Genomic DNA, 11,966 nt, shown 5'->3' with positions numbered 1-11,966 from the left:
GGTTCTCTGAACCATTCATCTACAAGTAGACTCCTACCTGGAGTTTACCTGGAGAGTGCTCCAAAGGTCAACGCTCCCGCGGTCCGGTCCCAGACTAGGTACCCTGATGGATCAAGGCTTGATGAACTACACTGTTACTACTGGCTACACGCAATCCATTGTACGAACTACAGTCTGGCTGAGCAAGAAGTGATATTAGGAACCAATCCTCTTCCTTCTTTAAGACAGTAATGGGTCTGTTGATAACCTTCCTTATTTGTTAGGAAGGCTGTTGAACAGCCTTGGGCCGCTTACACTTATTGTGTTGTCTGTGTATTCAAGGCATGGAAAAATAAACCCAAATGCAGTATAATGCGATCCTTTGACTACGTTTCGCCCACACAGTGGTATTTGGCACCGTCTGCCGTGCCTGTTGCTGTCGTAGGAAGTGATTTCAGAGTGCAGATTTGGGTTTAAAATCTTAACTGGTGATAAACAGGCTACATGCATAGTAGCAAGGGTTAAAACCTCATTAACCAACCAACCAACTAAACCAACAATATCTAAGTAAGATAAAACGTGCTGTTTATTGGCATAGACCGTGAATTGTGTTGCATTTAGATACAGCTTTTGCTATCGAGTAAGTACGAGATGTAACTTGGTTTTGCTAGATTCATCACATGATTCTTAATAGTCACTGAAGAATCGTGTTTCACTCCTAGGATATCAGTTCGTCACTGATAGCTAGTACCACTCCATTCTTATCCTTACTCCTAAAGTAACTTTACTCTGCCTAGATACTACGATCTTCGTGATCTTAGAAGCAAATATAATCTGGCATTGCTTGCCTGAGGTTGATGTGCTTAGGACAGTGAGCATCTCTTCTCATGTATAAGAAAATAAGCATGTCATCTGCATGGGAGTAGGATTCGAAATGTGGTGGTTAAAGTCGCTGAAGTTTGTATTCGTACAAAAATAACCCACACATAGGAGAGGGAAGCTTACGACGACGTTTCGGTTCCGACTTGTACCACTTGGATTGTTCTTGTATTGTTCCAGTCACGGTATTGTGCCTTTTTCTCCTATCTTCATTGGTGCACCAGTACACTGCCTTGTGGTACGCTGCCACTGACTGAGGACTTACCCTCAAAGGTTTTACTCTGAATAAAGTCATGCAATAGATGCAATATGAAATCAGAGATTCTCCTGTGCTTGTTATTTTACCCGGAGGCGCTGGCGCCCTCAGTGGTTAGAGGCACCAACAAAATCCTGCCAACAACCACGAAACCGGTCTTGGAATCCTCCAGTTACTGGTGCCACAAAGTGGAACGTTTTAGCAGACTGGTCGTAAAGGCTTTCTTTTGTTAACAAGTATATTATCTACCAAATAATCAACCAGGAAAGGTGTAATTTGTTGTGAGTTCGTCTCCAGAAGTTTCCCAGTGACGGACATCAATGACAGTAGTCTGTAGCTACGTACTGTAATTATAAAATTACAGCAGTAAAACTGTATTTCTAATCGTCTGATTCTCTTACTTGCAGAGGATAAGGGTTATTTCCCTTCCCATACCAGATCTGATAGATGTAAGTTACTGAATATGCTAGCTGGTCACATTCTCTATTTGCCAATCTTGGGCTCAGTGTCCGAACACATGGCCCTTTCTATATGTAGGGATTGAAGTTAATACACATAGGAAATATATCTTGCTTATACAACTGTCTTATTTTTCACTTCCGACAACTGAAAAATGGTCTGGTGATACCGATACCGACAAAATGTGGAAAAAGACACTTATGTACCGTTCAGGACGTTTATTAGAGGAAACATTTCGTTACATGTAGGGCAAAACGTTTCCTCTAATAAATGTCCTGAACTATACATGTCTTTCTCCACACCTCCGACAATGCTGACACAGTCTTGTAGCTAGCCGTGGAGGTCAATTATCCGGGTCATTTACGTGCATCTTGGTAGCAAAACGGTGTGTTGTTAAGACGGCCTTTTTTTGATGTCTGGAATTAACGGTCCCCTCTTCTTGACTTCGAGGTGGATTAGTATCAAGTAAATTTTCCTGTCTGTCCTCGATTAAAGTCCATTAGGCTTAGAACCTCGCTCTTCCTGAAGCCGATGTACTGTCTGTTTCTCCCTCCTAGTCACAGGTGGCAGAGCTCTTATTTTCTACTTTCGCCAACAGGGTTTTCTGTAGTGGACCCAATCTTTCAAGCCTTGTAGCATTAATAGACTCACGGCAGCGATGGTCAATCCATGGCTAATCTAAGGCCTTTGAAAGTTGTTAACACAGCCACCAGTTAAAACAACTTCCAGTTAACACAGACTACAGTTAACACAACCTCCAGTTAAAACAACCTCTTCCTTTCTCGAGATGTTCGCCTTGAGAAGAACCCGCCTTGTATGGACCAGTAGACCTGCTGCAGTGTTCCTCCATTCTTCTTTATGTTCTTACAACTCATTCGGCAATAGCGTTGTCTTGAAGATATGATAATACTTGTAATGATGGCTGTGCTTGTGCTTGTTAACGTCTCCCAAGAACAAGACTGTGACGCATTCCCTTATTACCTTTCCCTGGTATGTTCGGTGTTGAAAAAATTCACGAGAACAGACTAACAAATGTGTTTTGCATTTTACCAGCTGGTGGTTCCAAGGGCCGAGAGACTCCTGGAATCACCAGCTGGTATCAAACAACACGATGGTATAAAACAACACTATGGATAAATACACACAGGCAGAATAATGAGATCTTTTGTCGACAACGTTTCGCCCACCTAGCGGCTTAATCAAGTCACAAACCGTTTGTGATTTGATATAGCCAGCTGTGCGTGGGCGATACGTTGTCAATAAAAGATTGCATTATACTGCCTTTCTGTTTTTATGCATGCCAGGGGTCATCTCCCTCTTGGTCCTCTCCCAGACCAACCTCCGAAGCTGTCTGCGAGTGCCCGTATCTCTACCAAAATTACTGCTGGACCAAGACAGTAGCCGAAGACGTAAATTTACGTCACATTAAGAGTATATAATATCGACTCAGTACTCGGGTGGAGCACTGAGATTCTCCTCTGACTCGAGGAAGTAAGTCTTCAGTATCATTCTTCTAATTCTGATTTATTAAGTCTGAGAGACTGAACACCTATTGCCAAGACTGAGGGACTGACCACTTTTCATCAAGACTATGGAACTGACCACCGCCTATCAAGACTATGGAACTGACCACCGCCTATCAAGACTATGGAACTGACCACCGCCTATCAAGACTATGGAACTGACCACCGCCTATCAGGACTGGGACTGATCACCAATATCAAGACTGGGACTGATCATTTCCTATCAAGACTATAGGGCAGACCACTTCCTATCAAGACTGTGGGACTGACTACTTCACATCAAGACTGTGGGACTGATCACCTCATATCAAGACTGGAATTGATATCTTTCTATCAAGACTGGAATTGATATCTTTCTATCAAGACTGAGAGACTGATAACCTGAAATTACCTCCTCCGTCAGTTTCTCCACCAGTAAATACACCCAGGTGTACACACATGTGATTCATTCATCAACATGTGTACTTACTCCATCTCCCATAGTAAAGACACATTCTCATGGGAGACTTTTATCTATTTGCACAATAGCAAAGTATTTCATACTTTTGTTTACCTCAGACATATAGAGGTTCCCATCATGGGGGAACTTGATGCTGGTGCAGAGCTAGTGATCCAAAGAATTGGAGCAGCCCTCCCCTTCCTCGGATCAAACCTGATTGCCCCTCCCATTCCCCAGGTGCTGTATGATCCCCCCCTACGGGTTATGCGCTTCCCCCGTGATAACAGTAATCAAGACCCGCAGCACATCAAGACCAGGAGAACAGCAATCAATCATCATCAACCAGAAGATAACATCATCAACTCTACGAACTTAGTTAAGTAATATATTTTTTTTTAATTTATATATATATGTAAATCCCCTACAAAATCATCCAGTTATTTCCCCCCCCTCGTATTTTAATGCACAATTTTGCACATATATATTTTAATTTAGAGCCTAATAAAGGACGTAAATATATTTTTTTCACCGACTAAAAATTGGTTGCCTCTTTACTGCACAATATTTTCCATTAATTTCTTTAAATATTTGTGTAAATTCGTTATTTTTTAAGCATAGCGTAATTTTGTGCACTGTTAGTAATCTATTGCTTAAAATACATTGAGCTGAGAAATCCATTATTATTAGTAAAGATAATTATATGATTAAGACCAATTAATAATTTTAATTAGGGCTGTCTATTAGAAAAACACTAATTCAAATTAGTAATGAAATTTAGATGCACAGATTATCAAAATTACTCAAAAAATATAATAAATATATACGGCAGGGAATAATTCCCTTAATAAAGTTATAAATTATTTCTTAGTAAGGATAGTTATATCCTCATATATAATACAATAAAGAAAAATATCTGAGGAACTCAACTGACAAGTTGCAAAGAGAAGGAATGGCTGACAGAATCTAGCTGACAGTAACTTACGGACGATTTCACAAAACCATCACATAATTAGGTATATTTCTCTCTAGAACTGAGAGCACTCGTTCTCATTCTAAGACTCTGGCTCTCTAGGCCAGTTGCTTCATGGGTTTAAAATCCTGTCGACTACACGAGGGTCATTAAGGCTACATGTAACCTATTCACCACTTGTCCAAAAATATTTAAATCCCTATTTTAGGGACTGCAGTTAACTCTGTGTATATACACTGAGAAATATACACTTCACTGTGTATATATCATATATTTTTATTTTATTAACTCATCAGCCGTTGTGCACCAAGTCAGAGTGACCCTGAAAAAGAAGAAATTTGCTAGTGGCGTCCTACAGAGTGCAAGTTTGCACTCCTGAAGAGTGAAACGTCTCCTTTTATCTAACATATAAACAACAATTCTACCAACTTTTATGTCATTTGACTTGATACAAATAGTTCATGTGAGAACAAATACCACAACTCACATATGACATAAACAACTGCAATCTGTGAGAGCCCACACGGAGACAGAAACAAGTGTATAAATTCTATATTTTACTCTCCGTGTCAGACCATCTGGGTATCCTCAAGTCTCCATCGTTCTTCATATTAAAGTCATGGGGATGGAAATCTTTAGATCTAGATCTTTCGCACTCTCGTGCGTCGTCAGGAGCTATGCAATGTTACAAAACAGCAGCAGAGAGTAGGAGAAATTCTCTGAGGAAAGGCAGAAAGTAACAGTGGCAACCCAGTATATTAAAGTAAATATAGAATGAAGGAAAATATAAAGTAGGACCTAGAGATCGCTGACACCAGCTGACACTGACTCTATTGCTGACACTTGTTAATATTTACACGTGACACAGCAACACTGACTTGCAACTCTAACACATCAAACCTGGCAATTAACATACATGTCTGCAAGAGAAACACATTTGCCGGTACTAACACTTTAAGTGAGACACATTTCGTCCACCACTAGCCTGAAGAAGTCCCTGGTGGGCGAAACGCATCCTCGATAAATTTCTTAATACTCAATTACGTCTCTCTCCCGCATCCAGATAGAATATAATTAAATGATAAATAAATTACAGTGGTACCTCGGTATACGACTTAATTCCTCCCAGAAGGCTGTTCGCGTGCCGATCTGTTCGAGTACCGAACGAATTTGTTCCCATAAGGAATAATGTAAAGTAGATTAATTAAAAGCACTTACAACAATACACTTAACTATTCGAGTTGGGAGCTTGTCGTATACCGAGGTACCACTGTACTGTATAAGGGCATACATAATAGAGAGATCTGTATATTTCCATGTCAGGCTGTGCCCCTCTTCAGTAGATAAGGATTGTATAAAAGACGGGCAGTAATCCGATTCGCAGATGTGGATACCACGATTAATCACGTCTAACACAGTGTGTTTTATCAGGCTCTCTGTGTGGGCGAAACGTTATCCAAGCTCACAAGAAAAAAAGGACACAGGCAGATCATGGCTTTATTATCAGCTATGTTATGCTGATAATAAACTTAGCTTTTACGGTTTAATGTAGATCTCACGGATCGAAACGTCGTCTATGTCTACTGAAGAGGGTCTCTTGTAAAGATCGAAAAACACATTTTTCATATCTTTGTTAAATATTTCTAAGTGGTTGCCCACTTTGAATCACAAAACTCATCATGACACAATTTCTAGTAGCTGAGTTCATGTTACAATTATTATTAAAATAAAAAAACTAATATAATAATTGTTAATAATAATTGTGAGGTATACTTCAGGGTATTCCTCAGATTAAGGAATTCCTCTGATAATAGTGAAAATATAATTATTACCACCTCTACTACTACTGGTATTATTACTACTACTACTATTACTACTACTGTTACTACTACTACTACTACTGTTACTACTACTACTGTTACTACTACTACTACTACTGTTACTACTACTACTACTGTTACTACTACTACTACTACTACTGTTACTACTACTACTACTGTTACTACTACTACTGTTACTACTACTACTACTACTGTTACTACTACTACTACTGTTACTACTACTACTACTACTGTTACTACTACTACTACTACTACTGTTACTACTACTACTACTACTGTTACTACTACTACTACTACTACTGTTACCACTACTACTACTACTACTGTTACTACTACTACTACTGTTACCACTACTACTACTACTACTAATACTGCTACTATTCGAGTTGGGAGCTTGTCGTATACCGAGGTATCACTGTATTGTATAAGGGTATACATGACAGACAGATCTGTATATTTCTATGTCAGGCTGTGCCCCTCTTCAGTAGATAAGGACTGTATAAAAGATAGGCAGTAATCCGATTCGAAGATGTGGATACCACGATTAATCACGTGTAACACAGTGTGTTTTATCAGGCTCTCTGTGTGGGCGAAACGTTATCCAAGCGTAAGGATATCCAAGAGTAAGGAATACCTTAAGGAATTCCTCTGATAATAGTTAAAATATTACTACTGCTACTACTGCTATTATTACTACTGCTACTACTGCTATTATTACTACTGCTACTACTGCTATTATTACTACTGCTACTACTGCTATTATTACTACTGCTACTACTGCTATTATTACTACTACTACTACTACTACCACTACTATACTACTACTAATACTAATACTAATAAATACAATTAATCAGTAATAATACACAAACAGACTTGAAAAAAACTCGCGAGTGAATTTCGTGAATTATACACCACCGAAATTTTAAATAAATTCAGAAAAAGATCAATTAGCATATTAATCCTTCAAGAAGAGTTAATAGTTCAGGGCTCTTGATCAAAGGGAAGTGAAGCCTCCCTCGATTTTCCTTGGATTCAACCCGATGGCTTTCTAGTCCGCGAGACCCTGTGTGTGATCTCTTACGGGTTTAGCGCTTCCCCCTCGAGTATTACAAAAACATTTTTTGGCCAGAATCTGACAGCAAAAAATTATCAATGTTTTGTTATCAAATTATACCAACTATAATTATATATTAACCTTCGTAGGGTTAGTATTAATTCCAGTTAACACATATAATTCCAGGTAACATATATAATTCCAGTTATCACATATAATTCCAGGTAACACATATAATTCCAGTTATCACATATAATTCCAGTAATCACATATAATTCCAGTTAACACATATAATTCCAGTAATCACATATAATTCCAGTTACATATAATTCCAGTTACATATAATTCCAGTTAACACATATAATTCCAATTATCACACAATTCCAGTAATCACATATAATTCCAGTAGTTATCACATATAATTCCAGTAATCACATATAATTCCAGTAGTTATCATATATAATTCCAGTAGTTATATATAATTCCAGTTATCACATATAATTCCAGTAGTTATCACATATAATTCCAGTTATCACATATAATTCCAGTTATCACATATAATTCCAGTAATCACATATAATTCCAGTAGTTATCACATATAATTCCAGTAGTTATCACATATAATTCCAGTAGATATCACATATAATTCCAGTAGTTATATATAATTCCAGTTATCACATATAATTCCAGTAGTTATCATATATAATTCCAGTTATCACATATAATTCCAGTAATCATATATAATTCCAGTTGTCACATATAATTCCAGTTGTCACAAATAATTCCAGTTATCACATAATTCCAGTTATCACATAATTCCAGTTATCACATAATTCCAGTAGTTATCACATATAATTCCAGTTGTCACATATAATTCCAGTTGTCACATATAATGAGATTAACAAGTTAAGAAAGCCTAGAGAACAAATGGATTTGTCAGTTAAAAATAGGAGAGGAGAGTTATTAAATGGAGAGTTAGAGGTATTGGGAAGATGGAAGGAATATTTTGAGGAATTGTTAAATGTTGATGAAGATAGGGAAGCTGTGATTTCGTGTATAGGGCAAGGAGGAATAACATCTTGTAGGAGTGAGGAAGAGCCAGTTGTGAGTGTGGGGGAAGTTCGTGAGGCAGTAGGTAAAATGAAAGGGGGTAAGGCAGCCGGGATTGATGGGATAAAGATAGAAATGTTAAAAGCAGGTGGGGATATAGTTTTGGAGTGGTTGGTGCAATTATTTAATAAATGTATGGAAGAGGGTAAGGTACCTAGGGATTGGCAGAGAGCATGCATAGTTCCTTTGTATAAAGGCAAAGGGGATAAAAGAGAGTGCAAAAATTATAGGGGGATAAGTCTGTTGAGTGTACCTGGTAAAGTGTATGGTAGAGTTATAATTGAAAGAATTAAGAGTAAGACGGAGAATAGGATAGCAGATGAACAAGGAGGCTTTAGGAAAGGTAGGGGGTGTGTGGACCAGGTGTTTACAGTGAAACATATAAGTGAACAGTATTTAGATAAGGCTAAAGAGGTCTTTGTGGCATTTATGGATTTGGAAAAGGCGTATGACAGGGTGGATAGGGGGGCAATGTGGCAGATGTTGCAAGTGTATGGTGTAGGAGGTAGGTTACTGAAAGCAGTGAAGAGTTTTTACGAGGATAGTGAGGCTCAAGTTAGAGTATGTAGGAAAGAGGGAAATTTTTTCCCAGTAAAAGTAGGCCTTAGACAAGGATGTGTGATGTCACCGTGGTTGTTTAATATATTTATAGATGGGGTTGTAAGAGAAGTAAATGCGAGGGTTTTGGCAAGAGGCGTGGAGTTAAAAGATAAAGAATCACACACAAAGTGGGAGTTGTCACAGCTGCTCTTTGCTGATGACACTGTGCTCTTGGGAGATTCTGAAGAGAAGTTGCAGAGATTGGTGGATGAATTTGGTAGGGTGTGCAAAAGAAGAAAATTAAAGGTGAATACAGGAAAGAGTAAGGTTATGAGGATAACAAAAAGATTAGGTGATGAAAGATTGAATATCAGATTGGAGGGAGAGAGTATGGAGGAGGTGAACGTATTCAGATATTTGGGAGTGGACGTGTCAGCGGATGGGTCTATGAAAGATGAGGTGAATCATAGAATTGATGAGGGAAAAAGAGTGAGTGGTGCACTTAGGAGTCTGTGGAAACAAAGAACTTTGTCCTTGGAGGCAAAGAGGGGAATGTATGAGAGTATAGTTTTACCAACGCTCTTATATGGGTGTGAAGCGTGGGTGATGAATGTTGCAGCGAGGAGAAGGCTGGAGGCAGTGGAGATGTCATGTCTGAGGGCAATGTGTGGTGTGAATATAATGCAGAGAATTCGTAGTTTGGAAGTTAGGAGGAGGTGCGGGATTACCAAAACTGTTGTCCAGAGGGCTGAGGAAGGGTTGTTGAGGTGGTTCGGACATGTAGAGAGAATGGAGCGAAACAGAATGACTTCAAGAGTGTATCAGTCTGTAGTGGAAGGAAGGCGGGGTAGGGGTCGGCCTAGGAAGGGTTGGAGGGAGGGGGTAAAGGAGGTTTTGTGTGCGAGGGGCTTGGACTTCCAGCAGGCATGCGTGAGCGTGTTTGATAGGAGTGAATGGAGACAAATGGTTTTTAATACTTGACGTGCTGTTGGAGTGTGAGCAAAGTAACATTTATGAAGGGATTCAGGGAAACCGGCAGGCCGGACTTGAGTCCTGGAGATGGGAAGTACAGTGCCTGCACTCTGAAGGAGGGGTGTTAATGTTGCAGTTTAAAAACTGTAGTGTAAAGCACCCTTCTGGCAAGACAGTGATGGAGTGAATGATGGTGAAAGTTTTTCTTTTTCGGGCCACCCTGCCTTGGTGGGAATCGGCCGGTGTGATAAAAAAAAAAAAAAAAAAAAAAAACATATAATTCCAGTTGTCACATATAATTCCAGTTGTCACATATAATTCCAGTTGTCACATATAATTCCAGTTATCACATAATTCCAGTAGTTATCACATATAATTCCAGTAGTTATCACATGTAATTCCAGTAGTTATCACATATAATTCCAGTAGTTATCACATATAATTCCAGTAGTTATCACATATAGTTCCAGTAGTTATCACATATAATTCCAGTAGTTATCACATATAATTTCAGTAATCACATATAATCCCAGTAGTTATCACATATAATTCCAGTAGTTATCACATATAATTCCGGTAGTTTTTAAATAATTCTGCTAGTTTTAAAGTATAATTCTGGTAGTTTTTTAAGTATAATTCTGGTAGTTTTAAAGTATAATTCCAGTAGTAATTGAAGAGCATTTTCACCATAAAATAATTATTGCTGGTGTGTGTGTGTGTGTTAGGTGCGTGTGTGTGTGTGTGTGTGTGTGTGTGTGTGTGTGTGTGTGTGTGTGTGTGTGTGTGTGTGTGTGTGTGTGTTTAATTAACAATTATTTACACTTTTCTTAGGCTATCGTTTGCACATGCAATTTCTATCGTATTTTTTCTTACCTTTCCAGGCTTGACGCTGTCGCAGTACCTGTGTGAAGCCGAGTTATCGCAATTATTAAGACATGGAGAAAGACAAGCTACTTAGCCTTTAAGACAAGAAAAAAGAAGCTTGTCTTCGCAACTACGTCGGTTTTCAAGACAGCAAAAACACTGCTATTGCTCACCAAGCTGTTTTAGTCTTCAAGACGTGAAGAAAGACAGCTTCATTGACAGCCATTCTTAGTCTTCAAGACAACTTGTCTCCACAGCCATCACAGTCTTCAAGACAGGAAGACAACTTGCCTTCTCAACCACCACAACCGTCAAGACAGAAAGACAACTTGCCTTCTCAACCTTCAAGACAGGAAGGCAACTTGCCTTCTCAACCACCACAACCTTCAAGACAGAAAGACAACTTGCCTTCTCAACCTTCAAGACAGGAAGACAACTTGTCTCCACAGCCATCACAGTCTTCAAGACAGAAAGACAACTTGCCTTCTCAACCACCACAACCTTCAAGACAGGAAGACAACTTGTCTCCACAGCCATCACAGTCTTCAAGACAGGAAGACAACTTGCCTTCTCAACCTTCAAGACAGGAAGACAACTTGCCTTCTCAACCTTCAAGACAGGAAGACAACTTGCCTTCTCAACCTTCAAGACAGGAAGACAACTTGCCTTCTCAACCTCCACAACCTTCAAGACAGAAGCAATACCTCCAAATCCTTGGCCATAACAATTCCTTCAGATGTATCTGTCCTGGACTTACATTCCAATACCATCTAGACCTATTGCATGACCGCTAGTTTGCTAGTTTACACCAACAACCAGGTTGATCAGTGGAGGTAACCTGTCGACTACACGAGGGTCACTAAGACTGCATCTCACCTGTACAACAACAGTCAAAAATACTTAAATAATTGAAATCAATATAAAAAATTCTCAGTGAATATACTCAAAGATATACTCCCCTCTGTGTATATGTATATACACTGAGACATACACATCTCGGTGTATATACCCTGTTAAGATTTATCAGTTATTAATTACATCTAACATTACATTTTTTATATAAATCAAAGAATTTTA

General features: G+C 38.9%; 1 long non-coding RNA gene across 1 annotated transcript; it reads right to left on the bottom strand.

Annotated features, from left to right (window-relative positions):
• Positions 1 to 11,126: 11,126 nt before the first annotated feature.
• On the bottom strand, positions 11,127 to 11,620 carry LOC138854686 (uncharacterized). The gene is made up of 3 exons (XR_011393879.1): positions 11,565 to 11,620; positions 11,265 to 11,498; positions 11,127 to 11,231 (listed from the first exon to the last, which is right to left on the bottom strand). It is a non-coding gene; the product is annotated as an uncharacterized lncRNA (long non-coding RNA).
• Between the last annotated feature and the right edge of the window lie 346 nt (positions 11,621 to 11,966).

Source organism: Cherax quadricarinatus, chromosome 67 (genome assembly GCF_038502225.1).
Source record: "Cherax quadricarinatus isolate ZL_2023a chromosome 67, ASM3850222v1, whole genome shotgun sequence".
Lineage (NCBI taxonomy): Eukaryota > Metazoa > Arthropoda > Malacostraca > Decapoda > Parastacidae > Cherax > Cherax quadricarinatus.
The sequence above is the reverse complement of the archived record's forward strand: the minus strand, read 5'-3'. Positions and strand labels throughout refer to the sequence as shown.